Consider the following 21,463-nt stretch of genomic DNA (forward strand, 5'->3'; position numbering starts at 1 on the left):
TTTTGCTATTCACGTGGATTTCCAGAACAGATCCCCCATGAATGGTGAGGGTCTTCTGTACCATCAATATGCCATGTTCACACTGATGGTGAAACGTCTGGATGGTTGTTCTTGGTAATTACTCCTCAGCTTCGGAATTTCCTCCTCATTGAGTTGTACGAGAACCCGAGTCTGTATATCTTCTAGAGACGTATTAAGACCTTCCTATTTGGGCAGACATTTAGCCAGCCATTTTGGGTTGGGATACATTCAAGGAATATATATTTTTTTTATATGCTGTTCCTGTCTATTATTGTAATCTGTCCTGAGCCTTTGTTGGGGGGGGCAGCATATACACTTAATAAGTACAAAAATAAATATTTGGCACAGGCATGGTTATTCCTCTCCAATATGGTGTCTGATCTTTGTATCCAGATTGCATTAAGGAAACTGATAAATTGTTGTGGGTTTAGAGAACCACAGGAATTACTAATGGACTGAGCTTTACAGTCAAAGACTTGGGGACTCAATCTGCTTAGCTTATAAAATCTAAGGCCTCTGGAACTGATGGAATCTCCACTGAAATCTTCAAGCAAGGGGGAAAAGGGGCTCACATCACTGCTCCATGACCTCATCTTAATGATCTGAAATAATGAGAAAATCCCAGATGACCTTAAGGATGCCATGATAGTGAGTCATCAAAAAGGAGATAGGTCCAACTGGAAATTACAGAGGGTGTTTTCACATGTGCCCTGGAGGTAGGTGGTGGGGGGAGAGGGGGAAGGTGTTTTAATTAGAGCAGCTCCACTCCAAGAGCCACTCTAAAGCGCCTGGAGCCTTTTGTGTATCACCTTCCCCATGCTTCAAAATGGTGGTGGGGGTTACTTTATCTAAAGCCCATCAAATGCAGGGATGCTAATACCTGAGATGTGGAGGCTGGCTGGAGTGAACTAATTAGCATGCCCCAGCAGACTCAGTCAATCAATTGCAGCCTGTCAGAGCAGACTTCTGGTTCATGTATGGGCACCCAGAGGGATCACCTCTACCATAGGAAAGATCATTGTGAGAACCTTCCTGAACTGGCTCCTTCCACTTCATAGATTTCATAGACATTAGGGCTGGAAGGGACCTTGGAAGATCATCGAGTCCAGTTCCCTGCCCCAGGGGCAGGAAGTCAGTTGGGGTCAAAGGATCCCAGCATGATAAATGTCCAAATGTCTCTTAAAGGAGTCCAGAGTAGGTGCTTGCACCACCTCTGAAGGCAGTCTGTTCCAGGCCTTGGGGTCTTGGACAGTAAAGAAGTTCTTCCTTACGTCTAGCCTGAAACTGTCTTGAGGAGTTTGTGACTGCATTTACTGAAGAGCTGCTCCTGAAGTCTCAATGTGGGTTAAAGGCATCAAGAAGAACAACTGACACGATCTTCACAGGTCACCAGCTGCAGGAAAAATGCCAGGAAAAACATAAACTTATTTTCATGGCCTTCTTTGACCATATGAAAGCCTTCAACTCTGTCAACTGAGAAGTTCTGTGGAGTATCCTTTTGAAGTATGATGTCCACCAAAATTCAACCACCATTCTTTGCCTATTCCATGACAGTATGTGAGTGCTGGTTCTCAGTAGCGGATCTACTGCAGATCCTTCCCAGAGGTGAAGATGGGAGTTAAGCAAGGCTGAGGTCATCACTCCAACACTCTGCTCAATATTCTCAATATTCAAAATCGGGAGGAGTTATGCTTCTGAACAGGAGACTAAGTTATGCTTTCTCTCAAGCAGGGCCCTGAGGTTCATGGGACACATGGAACAACAGTTATGTAGCTTGCGGGGAAACTTGTGCTACTTCTCCCTTTGTTATCCCTTCTTTGTGGATTGATAATGCTTGTGTCTCTAGGATACTCGGATAAGTATCTTCCATATGCAATATGCCTTGAATTCTTACCTTAACAACCACAGAGATGAAAGGGAGTGTTTCCTTCCTATATTCCATGTGATTAGCTCCATTAAGGTAAATGGAAACTATTTGAGGAAAACAATATTATTGGTTGGGGTTTAATCTGGTTTCTGTCTCTGTCTCCATTGCAGTGCTCCTAATGAATTCCTCGTTGACTTGTTTTGCTGGCAAAGGAAACAAGGCCAATGTTGCAGTATTTGGGAGTGAAGGTGAGATGTGAGTACAATAGCTGTGTCTAGGGAAACTTACTTCAGTTTCCTGATTTCCTGACGAATGAAAACAGGAGGAAAGAGTACGACATTACATAGTGACCAACTTTGGAGAGGAAGCGCAGTCCTGTAATGAACGCATTGAATTGGGCCTCAGGGATCTATATGCATTGCTTGGTTCTGTCAGGGACTAGCCTTCTGATTTTTTTTTATTTTTTTTATTTTTTTTGGGCAACCCACTTAGACCCCTGGGTAAAAATACTTTTCCATCACCCTCTGTCTTGCCTACCTAAAGCACAAACTCTTTAGAGCAGGGCAGGTCTTGCTGTGTGTCTACATAGTGCATACTGTGTGCAGCCCCAACCTCTGCTGGGACCTTTAATGCAAACAGGCAGTCATTTATAATGATGATAATTCGATGAATGTTCATTATAAAAGAACAGTTTAAATGCTAACTTGAGATGTATCAGACAATAGAGCCTGTAGCAAACATTTGACTCTTTATGTGCTGTAAATGTCCTTGTAAACATATTTAATCTCACTCCCCTGACTGATTTATTGTCCTGCACAGTTGAGGAATAGATACTTCCCTGTACAACATTGGCTGTACTTGGAAGATACTCTAAAAATAATACTGCAGGGTTTCATTATTTATTTTACAATGACTCTCTTAGCATATATGCTCAGATTTTTTTCCTCATACACCTTGAATGTGAGATTAAGTTACATGAGCAACAAAGCATTTTCAAAAATAACTTAACTGAACACTGATGTATGAGACACAATCAAATCCATTTATTTGCTTCACAATCAAACCCACTTTACTTTTTGGCTTGAGAGCACTAGTATTAGTAACCAACTAATAAAACATCCCCTTTGTCAGTAACAGAAGCAGATGCAACTCAGGCATATGCAAAGCAAATTTGAAGAGGGAAAAGGTTGCATTTTCACATGTACACATTTCTGACCTATAACTACATAGGTAAATACTTAATCCATACATAAATACTAGCTTCATAATTCCCCTGAGGAAGAGAACTGCTCTAAATCCTGAACTGAAAGGATTCCTAATATCAAGCAGCAGTTTTGGCAGAGGAGTGATAATTGTCGTATTGCACGTAGTTCAAGCTAAGTAGTCCCTTGAGCTGGTAGGTTTGTGAGATGTTAAATCCACTATGTGCAATGGCTAAGGAGTTCTTCCTTCTCTTCCTATTCTAAACATACCCTGAAGGTTACTAAAATGTACATTGTGTGGAATGTATGGGTTGGAGTCTTATCTTGCTACCCACAGTAACTCAATAGGGTTACCCCTGTGTATGAGATCAGAATCTAGTATAAGTTGTTCAAGCTCGATGGTTCTCTTAATAAAAGTACAAATGGTTGCAGAGACCCACATTTTACACAGTGCCCTATAACTAAGCAAATATTTTGAACAGATGTTTTCCAGTTTCCTACTTTCTACCAATAAAAAAACAACCCAACCCCCCCCCCCCCAAAACCCCAATTTCTTGTACTCCTTTAACTGCTTTACAATGTAAGGATTTGACATATTTTCTTTTATAAACTACAGTTAACTAAACTTTGCAACACTTAAAACTGTGAGACACTGTTAATAGATACTTTTGTACAGTTTCCTCCCACAAAATACAGCATACCATACCTTTGAAACCTTTAGGAAAGATTAGATTATATATTTTAAATGTTTTCAGAATTTAAGAGTAAGATTTCTTGTCTGTCACACTGGAATTTAAAGAAAAGCTGAACCAAACAAACATGTGCCTGGTTATAGAATATGGGAAATTTCAAATGGGAAACATTTTGAGTTTAAGAATGGAATTAAAATAATCATTGTAATGGAAGATTATTTATAAATCAGCTCTGGAGTTACTGCTTTTGAAATTCCCATGGGGGGGTTAAATGCACAAAGAGAATTAAATACCTAAACCAACCTAGCAACACCAGTGCTGTCAAATACTAGAGGCTCCTAAAGTCCAAAAGTTACTATCAGTAAAATCTCTCAGGCATCTAAATTTTTCCAAAATCACCTAAGTCTTGATGACCCTGAGTAGTTTGGTAATTGTATCCCAGCAGGGCTTATAAACCAGGCCTTCCCTTGCCTCTCTCCTTGTGGGTGCCTGATTTGGTAGGAATTGCCAAAGTGCAAAAGATAGCTAGAAGGAGGAAGAGGGCCTAAGTCTTAGGTGATTGTCTGAGCCACAAGGCTGTAGAGGGCAGTTTCAATCTTTTTTTAGCCCAATTAATATTTAGTTATTGTATACAAGGTAGAAGAACTTCCATAGGAAATACTGGGAGAGCCCCACTATAGAATATATTATAGACCAGGGGTGGGCAAAATGGCAGATCTGGCCCATGGCTGGACTCCATTTCCCAGCAGCCCCTGCCCACATCACTACAGCTGGTTTCCATGGAGACCCTAGCAGCAGCAGGGCTGTGACAGTGTGGGGCCAGGTTTTCCATGGAGACAGGCCCCAGCAGCGCTGACAGGGCATGTGGATGGGCAGGTAGCTGCTCCATGGCTGGGGCTGGGATCTTGTAGTAGTGATAGCATGGTCCAGAGCTAGAATAGAGCTGCAATCCACTGCCTGCACACCCCTGCCCAGGGCATGCGGGAAGTGGATTGCAGCTCTGACCCGGCTCAGGACCCCACTGTCACCGCTGCAAAATCCTAGCCCCAGAGTAGCTCCCTGTGACAGGGCAAGCTTTCACACTCGGTGCCAGCACCGCCTTGCCTCCTGTCTATGAGCCAGCCACTCACCTCACTCTTCTGCCATGTCTTGATGTACTAGTAGTGAGGTGTTAATTAGGCAGGAGGCTGCCCATTTTGAACCCTGATGTTTAGGGGAATACCCACAGCTCTGTTGCATCCCTACACTGCAGCCCAAGTCTCACAGATGGCATCCCAGGCAGCTAAACTCAGGCGTACCCTTCACCCCATTAGCTGTGGTTCCCTCTCTGGGACCTTCAGCTCCCCCTTGGACCCTGGCCCTATCTCAGGCCAGTCGGGACCCTGAGCCTTTTTGCTCTGTGGGCATCCCTTGTGGTGGGCCCCTGGCTCTTTTGATCCCCTCTTGGGTCCTGGTTTCAGTATGGACCAGTCGTGTACTTCAGGTCGGGTTCATGCCTGCTTACAGGGTTCAGGGGTCCTCCATTCCTGGCTCAGGTGCTTTGCAAAGTGTGCCTGGCCCCACAGGATCACTCACCCCAAAGTGCAACCTGCACTAGACTCTGCCCCTGCAATAGACTGACTGGGTTACTCACTTGAGAAGTAGAATGCTTGGGGTCAAGCTGTTATACAAATCCGAAAGAGAAGGAAGGATTTGGATGTAGATCTTTAACATCCTGGTAAGGGCAAGTGAGTGGGTGAGTGAGTATAATGGAGGTGTAATTGATTTTTTCACTTAAGACATGGGACCACTTCAGCCAGGTAGACACTTAGAAACTTTTCAAAAATAACCTGTATGGTCTAAATCCTAATGGCGAATTAGTGTGGTTAGATGTCTGAATATTTTTGAGGATCTTAGGCCAGGTTTGTTTCAATAGCAAATGATACATCTAAACTAGGAGCTGGGTGTTTGGATACTTCTGTGAATTTGGCTCTCGGTGACCTACCAGATGTCACAGAACAGATAGATAACAAAGGTGCATGTGGCACTTCAAAGTTTCCTGTCTTCCAGGGTGTTGCCTTTTATATTGATGAAGATTGTCTACATAACATGCCTCTCACCCTTGAATTCAATCTGAAGAACACTGTGTAAGTTCATTCGTTTTGAAAACTAGTTAAAATTGGTAAGGGACAGCAGTGTTCCTGGCTGTCATGGCAATAGGATGGAAATAAATCCTGCTGGGTTTTCTAAATTCTACACTGCTTATGTGATAAATATGTATACTTTGGGTCTGCCTCATGAACTTTTGGTTTCTTTTATTGTTATCTTGAAGCTGATTGTTTAATATTTTTGTTTATGGGGTACAGTTTAGTCAGGACATATCCAATAATGTATTCAATAGACAATGATATTTTATGCAACATGAATTGCTTCCATGTCCAATGATGATTTGAAAAATAGGAAAAGTATAATAGATTGTTTTCCTATCCACTAACAATATTAGTGCTGATCAACTTCAACACTGTATATTGTTAACATGTACATGTATTATAGCCTGATTTTGCAAACAGGAATATGTCATTTTACTCAAATGAATCTTCCCATTCATACATGTCATTGTCTGCTAGGTTGTATTAGTTATTTTTTTCCTTTTACTTTCTAAAATAATTTTGTATTGTGCTTGTAATTTGAGTTCTCTGATGAAAGAACAATACTTAAGTGAGTCAGAAATAAGGTTATGATATTCTTTGCATTACAGTACGTAATGAGGTCCTCCAGAATCATGGTATAAAGAAGTCCTGCTACAAATGTCAAAGTGTTGTAATTCCAAATATGAACTGGCAAAATGTTGGGTTTTAGGGACAAATTGTTGGTCCCAGGTATAAAGAAATAACAGCAAATGGCATTTAAACAAACAAAAAGAATCCAATTGCCTTGTTCAATGTAGGCCTAAATGTCATTGTGGCTATGTAAATTGTAAGAACTCAGATATTTTTATAAACTGGCTGTCTGTTATAATTCAGGCTCTCAGTTTCAGGAATCCTCTACTTCTCTGTGGTTCTACATGGATCCTCCTGAACTGCAAAATCTAGCATATACTATACATGTGGTACTGATAGAGTTAGTAGGAGACTATTTGCCTTCGAAAAACTTTACGGTTTTCTTTGTGTATATTTGAAACCTGGATTTTTTTTTTTTTTGCCTAAACCTAAAAAATTACACTGAAAACTGGAAGGAAAAAAAGAAAAACCTATTGCAAAATACTGTTGACAAGCCCCCTGCTTTCATTCTCCTATATGAACTGGACTTTATATTTCTGTGACATTTCATGGAGCATTACGGAGCCTCTTTCGGGGATAGGGAGAGTGCTTACAACAAAGGAGTATATTATAGGAGTTGTTTAGCCATGGTCCATCGTGTCGGTATAGCGTGGCTGGAAAGCTGCACAGACTATTGTGAGGTACAGCAGCAGCATACCCAAACTAAAATCTTTCAGTTTTCAAATAAAGCATTTTGCTTTTCAGACATTATTTATTTTTTTTTCATGAAAAACTAAAATTTTCTTTGGCAAAGCAGGCACTTTTTTGTTTGTTTGTTTTGTTACGAGAGTGAGTTTGTTTTCCTGAAACCCTAGTTTTCCATCAAAAAAGTGTAAACGGAACATTTTCAGCCAGCCCTAATTGCTAGTCCACATACACTACTAATACTCTCTGTGCAGCAGCAACAAGGAGACGAAGGGACCAACTTCTCTATTATTGATTCCTGCTGGCTCAGCTGGTGGTCCTTGGGCCTTATTAAATGCTCTGCAGCTTTTATTCCCTTGAGCTATAGCTTCAACTGTGTAGCTGCTCTCACTGCATGCCGATTCCTAATAAAATTTGTTGAACAATAAGGTTCAAGGTTAGCTCATCCCTAAGATTAAGTCTTATCAGCTTTCAGCACAAGCATTCGTGTAGTACTTAGCTAGATTTGCTTCGCTTAAAGCTTTCTGAACAATTGGTTTGCATGCTGCTGCTACTAACCCCAGTTCTAGCCTATGTGATGACCTTTTTCCAGACCAGATTATTTATGCATCTAGGGAACTGTGTACTGGCTTCCAAGCAAAGTTTACTGTCTATTACATATGACCTAAAACTATTTTTCTGCACATGTATAAGAGTCAAGAGCATGATTCTTCTCCCCATCACTCCAAGGTTATTTACACCCTGTTGTATTATTTTCAAAATACACTAAATGGGTATTTTCAGGTCTTGTAATAAAGCCTGTAACTGGAGCATTAGATATTCTCAAATTTGTGGGTGGCATACAAGTTAAACAGTACTATTGACTGACCTAGTGAAAGATAGGTGCTGTAGTTAGTGCCTCAAGGGTATGACTATATTTTTAACTGCTGCGATTAATTCATAAAAAGGCTTTTATGTTCCTCTCATCACTGAAGGCCTTTGAAGCAAAATGGCAAATACATGTGATCAATGATACCAACCTACACCCATGTTACAGGACCCTGGCTGCTTTCATGGACCGCCTATCCCTTCTCAGCCTTCCTTGCTTTGGGCTCATGCCTGGTCTCTCACACCCCCTTAATGCAGTCTCTGTTAATAAGGGCCATCAGAAAGCATGGCCAGTGCAAATGAAGAATGGAGGCTGGAAGGGCAGGGGGGGGGGGCAGAAGAGACCAGTCCCCAGTACAGAGCAGAGAGGGCTAAGGTGGCAGCAGGCAGGTTGAGAACATGGCCAGTTTAAGAAACTGGTACACATGCTGCACGTCACTGGTCTCCACCCCACAAAATGGGCTGAATCTGCCTGGGCTGGATCAGAGTGTTGCAGATAGTGTCCCCCCGTGGCCTGTAGGTTGCCACCCCTGCTCTAGGGACTCTGAGGAGAGGTGCCTGTATTAAAAGTGGCTTATGCTGCTGTACACTGGTTCTGTTTGCTCTTTCCAAATGCTGTCTAGAGTATTAGAGCCTGCTGCACACTCTGCAAGTGGTGCTCTTATTTTTTTCCATCCCTCTTTTTCACCAGTAATAAACCAAATTCCACAGGTGCACTCTGTGAGGCTAAGAAATAGGATATTTCCCCTTCCTTGAAAAAATCTGAAGGTAAAGTCCCTCCCTGCTCATCATTCTGTGTTCCTGGATCGTACAGCATAGGGGCTGAACAATACAGTTTTTGAAGTGTCTTGCTCTTCGTCCCACAGGACATGAGACCGCATGCTGGAGAGAGCGCTTCCCTGCTGCACCACATAATCTGTACTGCTGCTGGCTGGGCAGTGATGTGGGGTGACAGAGCAGTGAAAAGGAGGTCATAGCTGGAGAGGGGGATCTGCCCAAAATCATCGAGCCTGCCAAGGCCTTCTGCTGCTTTCATTCCTTCACTGCTTGTTGCTGTCCATGTCCCCCTAGTTCCTTCAGAGTTGGCAAGTTCAGCACAAAGAGTTTCATTCAGAGAGAGCTGGGACAACGTTCCTCCTGTCATGGACCTCATTTTTTTTTGTGCTGCAATTGGCCCAGCATCTGAGGTGATACAAAGCTCAAAAAAGGTAGGGAAGGACAGAACAATATATGAAGCTGAAGCACAGAGGTAAAAACAATGAAAACTGAAATGCTAAATCAATAAAAATGCAAGTAAGTATTCTCCCAGACAGGCCATGCTGAGGGATGAAGTAATGGGGAAATGGAGAAGTGAGCAGAGTTCAGAGTCAGTCAGAGACTCAGGCAAATTGTACAGGAAGGACAAAGGGTGGGGGGGATGAGGGGGAAAGGGGACTTCAAAGGGGAGTGAAGCAATATGAAGGGAAAAAGCAGCTTCTAGCAGGGAGAGAGAAGGTCAGAAGGAAGCAATTCCAAGGAATAGTAAACATTTGCTCCGTTCTAACCACTCTTATTAGTAAACTAGCAAATTGCCTGTCAAGAATGACAGGGAGGAAGGACGGCGGGGATGGAGCCCAGCCTCTGGCCCTGCACCCCTGCTCCCTCCATCCTTGTCTGCACCCCCTCCCCCATTGCTTCGGTCCTGACCCTGTTCCCTCCTGGCAGTTTGGGTCTGGGGATGCCCCCTTCATCCCCACACCCCGCCGCTGTGGGCCCGGCCCCGTTCCCCCCACACCCTGCCGTGGCAGGCCCAGCCCTGTTCCCCTCCTGCCACTGTGGCCTGACCTGGTTCCTCCCCCGGTGCAGTGGGCCCAACCCTGTTCCCTGCCCAGGCCCCTCTTGGCTCCATTAAGCTCTACCAAACCTAAAACCTGCAGTACTTTTTCAGCATGCATCATGTGTAAGTGGTAAGGACCTGAACTCTTCCCACTGAACCTCAAGAAGAATGACGTGGGCCAGGGATGGACATTCAAAAAGCCAGAGCCTGAACTGATTCAACCTTTGCAGGTTACGTTGAACTGGTTTGCAACAACACAGACATTCCCTCTGGACTGAGCGAATGAGGGCACATGCCTGCAGTTGCTCAGGCCAGGAGTTGGGGGTGCTAGACCACAGCCATGACTGCAGGAAGCTGTGCTGGGGCAGGGGGTGGGGCGTGGGGCGTGGCCAGCCCAGGCTGAACTGGCTGGAGAGGGGTTTAATTCCCCCTTCCCTTTCCCACCAACAGGAACCCAAGCTGGGTCTGCTGGGTGCTGCCCCCTCACTGCTGCAGCAGCAGACCAGCATGGTCCCCTGGGGCAGTGTGGGCAGGGAGGGGTGTTATTCTCCCCTCTACCACCACTGCAGCAGGAGTGGGCAGGGACCTTGATGGCGGCAGCAGCCCCTGTCATAGTGTCAGGGAGCGCAAGCTCCTTCCTGGCAGGGGCACTGTGCTTCAGGGCAGGCAGAGCTTTGGTGGACTAAGTGTGGCAGCATTGGGGGCTGGAGGGGGCCAAAGCCCTCCAAGCCCCACTCAGTGTCATGGTCTGCAGCAGCTTTCCCCACCCCACAGCAGCCCCCCTGTCAGGAAGGGCTTGCACTCCGGGAAACCGTGACAGGGGCTACTGCCCCCATTATGGTTGCTGCCCCTTGCCACTCCAGTGCTCCCCAGTGCTGCTGCATGCAGTTTGCTACAGCTCTGCCCGCCCCACAGCACAGCACCCCTGCTGGGATGGGGCTTGAGCTTCCTGAAACTATGAGAGGGGCTGCTCCCCCCATGAAGGGCCCAGCCCCCTCCCACTGCAGCAGCTAGGTGGGGGCATAGCCAGATACCGGCTGGCAGGGTCCCTTGTGTGGGGGCAGGGATAGGAGTTATCCCTCCTCTCTCTGGCATCCGGTGGAGGGGGTGGCAGGGGGTTTATTCCACTGCTTGGCGGTAGCGGTGGTTAGGGTGGGCAGACTTGGCTGCAGTCTCCCAGGGGCAGTGGGGGTAAAGGGGAAACCCCCCCTCCTCCCTGCCCCCTTCTGTCTCAGGAGCTATGCTGGCCCACCACTGCAGCAGCGATGGGGGAGTACCTGGGCAGACCCAGCTTGGGTCCCTGCCAGTGGGACAGGAAGGAGGGTATTAAACCCCTGTCTGGCTAGATCACTGCCCCTGCCTGTCCGTGTCTGTCCCTGCTCCTGCTGGGGAACAGAGTTGCAGGCTACCCCTGCTGGCCTGGAGCAGAGAGCTCAGCCCAGAGATCATGCTGGGATGCTGGGGACTCTGGTTTAAGTTAAACCAGGAACAGGTCTGGGACAGACAGTGCATAAATTGCTTTGAGCCAAATCATTTAAGTCTGATACTGCATTCAATCAGGTTTATCTCAAACCAGTTTCAGTCATTTTGAAGCTGGCTTATGTGCACTGAATGTCTGTTCTGTTACAGGTTTTAAACCAGTTTCTGATCACTTAAACCGGTTTGTGTGTAATGTCTGTCCCTAACCATAATGACTTAAGGAGGGCTATGAGATGTAGCATTCAGAGGTGGTGTGGTTCATCATTCTTTTGCAGCTAGCCAGTTCTTTGGACTGATGTCCGCTAGGGCTGTGCAAAGCTTCAGGTGGTGATTCATTTCAGAGGAGATTCATCTGGATTCAGTGGTCAAATCTCCAGATCCAAATTGTATTGGGGGACCAATTTAAAGGTCTGAATCGATTCAACGCTCTTCGAATCTTCGGAAAAGTCACTGTCCCCTGAATCAGCTGAATTCGAATCCAAAACGAATACTAGCTGCTTCGCACCAGCCTAATGTCCACAGGGCTCAGGGCAAAGCCTTATTGGTCTGGTTACTTTCCTTTAAGCCTGTGGTTCCCAACCTTTTTAGACTTAAAGCACTCATTGGAAAATGCCAGCTCTTAATTTTCACTTATTTTTTGATTACAAAAAAATAATAGAGAAATTATTTTCTTGCAAAGAATGTTTTTAATACTATGTGTGCCTATTTGAAATGTCTGGGTTCATCTTGGGAATCATGTTTACATACCTAATAGTGCTAATGTTCCATAGTACTCTCTGATAGCCTTAAAAGGATTTTAAGGGACCCCAGGGTGTCACAGCACCCTGGTTGAAAATCACTGCTCTAAGGTTTACTTTGGTTCAAATCACATTTTTAGAGCCTGACAAACTAATCTTTATGAGACAGCCTAGTCTTCAGCCTGCCATCCTAAAGGGTTGTTGCCCCGTGCCTTGGAGTGACTATACTAGATAAGTGATGGGACTTGCATTTTTATGGAAGAGATGAGGTTTGGATTTTTTTCCCACATTCTTTACCCAAAATCCTTTAGGGTTCAAACAAACATGACCTTACCAAAATTGTTCTAGTAACTTAGTCAATAAAAAGGAAAATGATAAATTTTGCTTAGCTATTTTTTCCCCCAAAAGAGAGAAATATTTTGCAGGGACACATTTCTGTATATAATTCGTAGAATCCCTGGAAGGGGACCTCAAAGGTCATCTAGTACACAGGTTGGCAAATTTTGCAGCTGTGAGCCAGAGCTTGTGACCTGGTTCCTTGCCACAGGCTGCCAATCTACCCGCACAATCCTTGCTACAGATACCTGGCCCCTCTGTAGTGAGGGTGAAAGCATCAAGAAGGTCTGTGGAAGGGGATGCTGCAGAGAGAACAAGCAGCTTGGTGCACTTGTGTTCTGATTCTTTGTCCCAGCCTGGGCTGGCTCAGACCTAAATTCTTCATGGGTTGGATCTAGCCCACCAGGTGTAGGTTGCCAACCTGTGATTTAGTGTCACTCTCTGCATAAGGCAGGATCACTCCTGTCTAAACCATTTCAGACAATGACTGTCTAACCTACTGTAAAAAATTTCCAAGGATGGAGGTTCAACCCTTCCCGTGTAGCTATTCTGTTCCAATGTTTAATTCCCTCCTTAGTTACAAAGTTCTTAATATCCAGTCCAAATTTCCCCTGTTGTCATTTAAGATTACTTACTACTTCTTGTCTTGTCCTCTATATATTCTGCCTTCTATTTACTCTGTATTATGTTTCAAAAGAATATCTTGAATGGTTTTCATTTAAACAAAATTCTCTAGAACTTTAAGTAAATTACACTTTTCTTAAATGAAAAAATAACAAAACAAAGTCTTGCAACCCCCTACCTTGGAAAATTAAAATAAAACAACCAAAAACCCCAGAACCTGCTGTATTTTTGCATCCTCTAGGGTGGAAAGGCATGAAAAAGTTCATGGTCTGATATCCTACCAAATTCACTTCATTTAAAATTCAACACCTTGTTTTCCCACTTGGCCAACAGGAGCAAGTGAACACTGTGGTCAACGTGTAATTTAAAAACAATTCCTTCCTACCTGCGCTAAATGAATGTTTCATGGCCATGACAGGGAGGCATAATTCAAGTGTAGCACAGAAGAGGGGAAATTCATCCTGGCTCTGTTTGCTATGAAATATCCCATGCATTTCTACCTCCAGCATGTTTCCTTTCCCAATCAGCAAGTAAATGAGATAAAATATCCTTGTTAAAGGAAGTAACATTCTCCATTTCTGTCACTGGAAGAATGCCTCATTTGTCAGGAATAAAAGACTTACATTAATTAGATTTTTCTTTTAATTCTCTATATGAAATACCAAATGGACAACAGTATGCGGATGACTTAGTGAACCAAAGGAGTGAGTTCCAGCATCCTGCATTTATCAGAGGAATTTTTAACAGGTAGGGAAGTCTCAATACAATTTTACTTAAGGAACCAGGTGATGGGGTTGAGAAGTAGATTGTTGGCATATGGCACAGAGCTTGTTAGCAACAGCAGACTGCATAATCAATCAGTGTTTGGCATCTTAAACTACAACTAACAGAATCTTATGGCTTGATTTTTGCAAAGCCTTCCTCACATGAATAGTTTACTAATGTGAAGACTCCCTCTAACATTACGGGGCTACTTGGGAGAATGAGGACTGTGAGCAAAGGTCAGTTGAATCATGCTTTTACTCTACCTCATTTACATGGAATGCAATCAGTGGAATAGCAGCTGTTAGAGGTGAATAAAAAACAGACAACTGTAAACCTTACGTTGAACTAAGTTCTTTCTGCAAATAAACTCTTCAGACTGATGAAATAGATGACATTCCCATCTTGCTGTTGCTCATCTACCCAAGGATGTGAAATCCTTTTGCTTATCTGGTCTCCATCCCACCCCCATCTTTGCTGTGTAAACAGTACAGCTTCATCCATTATTCAGCAATCAGAAGACTGTCAGGATCTACTGGCTGCAAAATTTGGGAGTTCTTAGATTTTTTAATTGAAATATAGAAAACCATACCTGCAAAACTGCTGGGGTGGGAAATGAAGAGCTTCATTCCAGAGAATAATTAGTCCTTGTTAGTAACTCCTACATTAGGCTCCCTTGATTTTTTCTGGAATGATATGGAGCTAATTTTTTCTTTTGTGTCATTGTTCACATTTGCCTACCTACAGTGAAGATTATAAATGAGACCTGGAAATGGGATCTGGAAAACTCATAGAAGGTTTTCAGTGGGTGAAAAAACACCCTTGACATTGCATATAACATAGAAATAAATTTAACAAAAAAAGTGGGCCTAAGTCACTGTGAATACATGTTTCTTTTGGTAAAATAGTTTCCAATGGCAGTTTTCAGAGTCCTTTTTAACCAAATTGTGGAAGTGCGAGTTCTAACAAAATATTTTTTGTTCATTTGAATTTATGTTAAAAAATCTCATGCTCAAGGCTTCTCACAACTCTCCTAAATTGATCATTCTTGTCCCTTGTGACATTGCCATTAGCTCTTCTGCTCTGCAGTGATGCCAACTTCACCTGCCCATTTTACCTTCCAGCACACACCTTTATGAAGTACTCATAATTGTTGGTCCTTTACACCACAGCTGGTGAATGACAGGTTGGCCAATTGTTTGTTATTAGTAAAGAAATTGAATCAAATACTTTGTACTCAGATTCTTTGATCCTATACCTACTTATGTTGGCCTGCTAATATGTGCACAGGGGCAACCCTCTAACTATGTATAGCGTGTCTCTATAAATGTAGCGCTTCACAGTCAGAAATATTCTCCCTGTGCAATAAGGGAGGACGGGAGTGGAAGGACAGAATAGTCATTTTATTTTTTGCTTTTGGCAAAAGCTCCATTTGCATGAGTTACATTTCTAACTGGAATGTATTAGTGATGGTGTGTTATGGCTACCTTGAGTCTCAGCTCACCTGTGTGATGTAGTGTATCTAAATACATTGTACAGTGTATTTAAATACACAGCCTTGGGACTGACAAAAGGCTAGCCACTTACCTAGAGTATTCACTTATCTGAATTGAATATAATCAGTGCTCATTAAATACCCAGTGTTCTGGTGCCCTGGTATTTGTTCCAGGGCTTCTAACTCCCCTCATTTGCCAAGTCAATAATAGTCACTACTTTTGGAAGCCTTGAAGATGAGGGTACCTAATCAGTTGCCCTATGAATAGCCCCAAAACTTCGCTCTACTCTCATTTCCTAGGCTTCTAATAGGCACTGGTGGGGTTACCATGAGAAGCCTTGAAAATTAGATGGAAGTCACGAAACTCACTAGCTCCTGTCACTTTCAATAGCAGCCTTTTAACAACAGCTTCCCCTCCATTGTTTCTGGATCAGTTAGTACAATTAATTGCCAAATAGACGGTTACCCTAGTACAGTGGTTCTCAAACTTTTTTTTTGCGGACCTCTTGAAAATTGCTGAGGATCTTGGTGGACCACTTAATAAACTTTTTTGTTCTACAAATCAAAGCACACAACTCATATTAAAATATCAGTAGTCTTACCTAACAAGTACAGATATTCTTGATTGTTCTGCAACCTTTTTGCGGACCACCTGAATAGAGCTTGTGGACCAGTGGTGGTTTGAGGACCACAGTTTGAGAACCTCTGCCCTAGTATGCAGTTAACTGGTGCACAATTTAGCTACAATGTAGACAGCAGAAAAATGCAAACTCCTTTAGTCCTTTATGAGTTTAGAGAAAAGACAACTAATCAGAGACTAACTATATAAGCAATAGGCAACAAATTAGGGTTGGCCTTATTGGGATTGTGCAGTTAAGCAAACTGTCCACTTGTCATGTATGGGTGCAGGGCATTGTCCTTATGCTGTTCAGATTAAGGACAGAAACAAAATGACACCCCAAGATGCTGGAAAGGAAGGGCACTGAAGGTCACTTTGATCCTGCAGGAAAACAGAACCCCAAATCCTATTGCTGGGACTGGGGACATTGATGAATGAAACTAAGCTCATGGTTTTGGTTGGCAATAACGTCAAACAAGACACCAGCTAAGAACTGAAATGAAAGAACAATAAATTCATACAGGGAACCTTGCTGTTGACCCCAATAAGAAATTGCACATTTCTCTTTTTACACTAATACAGTTGATTGGGATTGGCAAGCTTCCTACATGGACTGTCTGAACTATAATATTTGAACTATAATAATATAGGCAGACTGAACAGACAAGCACAATAGAACACATTTGGTTACACCTACAGCCAGAGCTTTCAGATCAGGGTTTTTACTACAATGCATTCTAGTTATGATTGCTTGCTCCTGCAGGCCTTCCTACCAATGAAACAGTGTTTCTGGTGAAAAACGTATTCTGCTAGTGATTTTTCCAGCTCCACCATTTAAAAGCTGATAGTACCTGGGGACAACTTCTGGACTTAAACTTTGCAGTACAAAGGAAAGACTTAATTTGATGGCTTAAATCTGCTATAATCTTGCCATCAACAAGGTGAAATTTCACAAAGTTTGCTCACAACATTGTGCATTTTAGGCTTCTATTAGTGAAATTTCATATTTATTTTCCTGGCAATAACCTAGGAAAAGGATGGGGGTGGGTAGGCGGAATACCTGGTTAGTTAGCCATTAAGAACAAGCTTAGCCTTCAAGTGAGGGACATTTTTGCTGCATACACTTGTTGTTGTATACTGTTATTACTGTATTGCCTGGAAGCCCTATTTATGGATCAAGACCCAATTGCAGAAACATACCAAAATAAGAATCTCTGTCTCATGCACGGAGCAGACACGTATCTGGAGTTCTGATTTGTACGGAGGAAATAGCTATTAGGACTTATAAAGACTGATCTAAGGAGTAATCCAAGTGAAAGTATACTTTTTTGGGGGAATTCCACAAGTGACACATGGCCTCCAAAGTAAGAGGCAGCCCTATTTAAAACCAGCCAACCAAAACAAAGCATATATGTGTACTGTTCTATGTATATAAGATGCTCCTCGTTACCATTTGTTTCCATAAACTTTCCATAAACTTTTTTGGGGGGAGGGAAATGACATTTTGTATGAGTTGGTACTAATATTTCCCCCTGTGTAGCCACTATATAAATTTTATATCATTTACAGTTTTAAGTCCCATGCACACCTAAGATGCTATGTTAATAAAAATATATCACTTTTGTATACATTTCCTCAGTACTTCTTGATTCCCACCCTTACTCTCTAATAGCAAAAAGCCAAAATTGTTTGTTGTGTTTATAGTAGCTAAAATTGTTTTTCCTGATGTAACACTCTATTATGAACTTCATTAGGGATTTTCTGAAGTGCAGCAGTCATTAGTATTTGAAGGAAAAATATATCTCAAATAGCTAATTGAATACAGTAGGTTAGATGCTTTTCTTACTTATGCAGGTGTAAATCCTTTAGAATCACTGGAGTCACAGCAGTGTGTGATTGAGACCTGGTGTAAGCGTGAAAGGAGAATCATGCCTACTGAGCATTAAAATAATGACTAATACACAAGGGACTAATTTAGAAGGAACACTTAATCATGGCTTCCTGTAACTGGGCCACTGTTTGAAACATATAATTACAGATCAGTAATTGTAGATAAGAGTACACTGGAAAACTGAGGACATTCAAATAGGAATCATTGCCCCAACTCTTTTAATGTAGGTTTAAGGAAATGAATAATATCCTTGTCTGATCCTGTTTCATTTTAAGGTCTTTCCTTCTTTCCCCCTCACCTTCACTTAGTTAAGTCTGATTTTGATCATTACAAAAAGATTCTGAATCAATCAGGAACACTCCACTCTTATTCTCCTTAAAGTTGGAGATGGCATGTGATCTTTCCATTTGTACTAAGAATTTCCCAAGTTGTCTGTAGGTACCTATTTATATTATACCCCTTACATATCCTAATCTGTTGTCTGAACTCAGCAGTTCCCAGCCTCTAGTACACTGATAATTCAAGCTTCTCTGACTGGCTTTCTACTTCTTGTCCATGCCATTATTTGATAAAATATGGACAACACAAATTACACAAATCATTATTACTATGATGAACTTGGCTGTATCTTACATCTCATCAGGGGTGATATTAGTGTTTGGATAGCCAATTCATATTTAGGACTAATCTTATTTCCATTTGTATAGTTAGTTCTATCATGATCATCACTGTAGCAATTAAAAGCTTCCTATCTATCACATTTGGTTCATTGGTGTTTTGTGTGTGACACTCTCATAGCTATGTGTTTATGTTAAAGACAAGGTTTACAGTTTGATCTTAGAGAGGAAAGTAGTGAGGTTTGTGATGGTTCTTAGTTCCTGTGGAGTAAATATCCCAAAGAATTTGTGGGGGGCCAGCACAAGCCCGTCTTCTGCACAACTGAGCTTTACCCTTATAATAGAAAGTCTCATCATATGAGAAGAGTGAAGGCTTTGACCATGGTCTGCATCTATGCATGACTCTCAGCTCTGGCCATTTGGTACCTTGAAGATAAGAACTGAAACCTTTAACATGTATCAATATTCTACAGAAAGGCAGTGTAGGGAGCAGATGGTGGGCCTGATATTCCCCTGGTAGTCCGAGTTACTACAAAGGCATATGGCCATGTTCTGAAACGGTCAGAGTTGCCTAAGGACTGAAGGCTTCATACCCAGATACAACACATTCCTATAATCTAGCTGAGGAGGCAAAATAATTGATGTCAGGTCATTGTTCACCAGGATAGGATGGAGTCTCTTAGCCAGCTGGGTTCTGTTAAAAAGAATGACATATGAATGTTGCTATGTAAGGGATTAACACCAGTAAGAAACACACAAGTAGTCCTAATACTATAGACTGAGTCAACCAGTTGTAGTATGTTCCTTCAACCAAAGGAGATGGTGCCAGGGATTCAAACTCATGTCTGTCTTCTGCTCTTTATCTGTAAGTGGTGACAGAATTCAGTGGAAGAACTCGAGTTAGCAGAAACTGGCCATCAACCTGTTAGGAAAAAAAATTCACATTGTACAATTGGGCCCAACTCCTTAAACAGGTCATGTGAAGTAAGGATGACTTGGCACCCACATATTAGATCTTTACCCAGCTTTGTATTTTCAGCTGCATGCACTGCACAGTTAATTAACTGATGTATCTGCCTTCAGGAGAGATTATGGAAATGCTATCAGACATAAAGGGATAATGAGTCTGAACAGGTGTAAGAGATTAGATATAGCTGAGAATAACAAGTGTATGGGGGAAAGTACTGACATTTATTATATTCAGTCTTTCCTTGGGAGATAAGACAGAGAAGAAAACCCTTTCCTCAGGAGAGGGTTTTAAAAATATGGTTTGGAGTACAATTTATTCTTTTCATAATTAGCAGCCCTTGAATGATTACATAAGGAGGCAAGTTGCACTTGTGATTGAGTACCTGTATACCAGACAACTCGCTCATGTGGGGCAACATGTACCTTTTGCAGCTTCATAGAAGGTTAAGTCAGCAGCCTTGTCAACCCGGGTTAAATTGCTAACTGGCACAGTGTTTTTACTGGAAGAACTTGCCCCACTTCCTTGGGGTCCTGATGAAATGCTACATTCTTGCAATCAGTAGGCATAGTAGTCTCTAAGCAACCCTCTTCCTGTCCTGTAATGTTGTGCTTACCCAGCAGCTAGGTGGACAGGCTTCCCTCTGTCTCAGTCTTCTGTCACTGGCCAGTGAATTTAGATGCGTTTCATCAGACAGTGGAAAAAAATAGATATATGACCTGGATATATGCCACAAAAACTTGGACCTGGGCTTGGAATTGGTTTCCAAGCTTAACCTCAGTTTTTTGAGAAGTTCAGAACACAGGGTTATTTAGTTTGCTATACAGAAATGGCCTAATTACAACATCTAGATTCAGACCAAAGTCCAGAAATTCTGCCAAGGTTCTAGAGGTATTTGGATTTGGGACTTTGGTGTCCTTACACATCCTGGCAGTCTGCATGGTAAGGCTGCTCCACAGAGACAGAGCTCAGGCTTCCCAGCAGCCAGCCATGTGAGTAAGCAAGAGACAAAGTTTCAGGCAGAAACTGGCTGCAGTTGGCAGTAATTGGTTGAAAGGGATGTTGCTGGGGTGGGGGGAAAAGATTCAGTGAATGGGTATTTTCCAGTGTAAGAACATGTCACTGGACCATTTCACGGTCCTTTGAACAAGAGTGAAGGGAATTTCCCAGTTTCATGATAAGGAACCTGCACAGCAACCTGATGTTCTTTAGAGGACAGACCACAAATATATTATGGGATTTTAATACCAGTAAGTGTGATGAGGTGACCAGGAAAACAATAAAACAGTATGAAAAATCTTACAAAAAACAAGACCAGAGAGGCCTGTTTTATAAATTGCAGAGAAAAGTCAGCCAAATGCAATCAGAGCTTTCTGGTCAAGGTCTAATAGTTGTCAAGAGAAAGAGGAAAATGATATTATAAATCAATATTTTTTGAAAAAAGGTAAGATTTCTGTTTATACAGACAAGGGTGTAAGTCCCAATTGAATAGTCTTTGTTTGCCCTCACAGAGCCCTTGATAAGTTCATATACAAACAACCCTGGCAAGTGGTGCCAGACTGACCAGGCCTATCCCCGTCCAGGTGTAAGAGAACACATAGTTTTGCAAGTAAGCACATAGAATTACAGCCCTATCTCTGGACCTTAATTGCTTGATGGAAAATAAACACTCCTAGTTACATGATCCCCTCCTCCCCTACATTGCTAGAATAACACAAATCAAGACGATCTGTGATAAAACAGCTTTTAATGAAAGAAGGTTGTGTTTCTCCTTAAATCCCTGTGAGTCTTGGATTTGGTTAGAAAGAGAAAGGTAAAGTAAGCTGAGCTTGAGAAGTGAGAAAATTAAAAATTCCCAAACCTTTTTAGACCTGACCTAGACCCCAATCCTACAAAGGTCCTGAGATATTTTGCAAGATGCTAACCTCAGCAACCAGTAAGCGCAGTGAGAATTGGGGTTTTCAAAATTTAGCCAGACTGGGCCTTGTGAACTCAAACTTAAAGGACCTGAGCATGTCTTAATCCTAG

The 21,463-nt window shown here is 42.5% G+C and overlaps 1 long non-coding RNA gene across 1 annotated transcript in view; it reads left to right on the plus strand.

Moving 5' to 3' along the window:
• The window catches only part of LOC109285962 (uncharacterized), a 571,893-nt gene that overhangs the window by 152,910 nt on the left and 397,520 nt on the right, over nucleotides 1-21,463 (plus strand). Inside the window, exons 14-15 of the long non-coding RNA XR_009462697.1 lie at nucleotides 2,059-2,136; nucleotides 13,761-13,831. This is a non-coding gene — a long non-coding RNA (uncharacterized LOC109285962). The remainder of the gene's footprint in view (nucleotides 1-2,058; nucleotides 2,137-13,760; nucleotides 13,832-21,463) is intronic.

Source organism: Alligator mississippiensis, chromosome 5 (assembly GCF_030867095.1).
Source record: "Alligator mississippiensis isolate rAllMis1 chromosome 5, rAllMis1, whole genome shotgun sequence".
NCBI classification, from domain to species: Eukaryota; Metazoa; Chordata; order Crocodylia; family Alligatoridae; genus Alligator; species Alligator mississippiensis.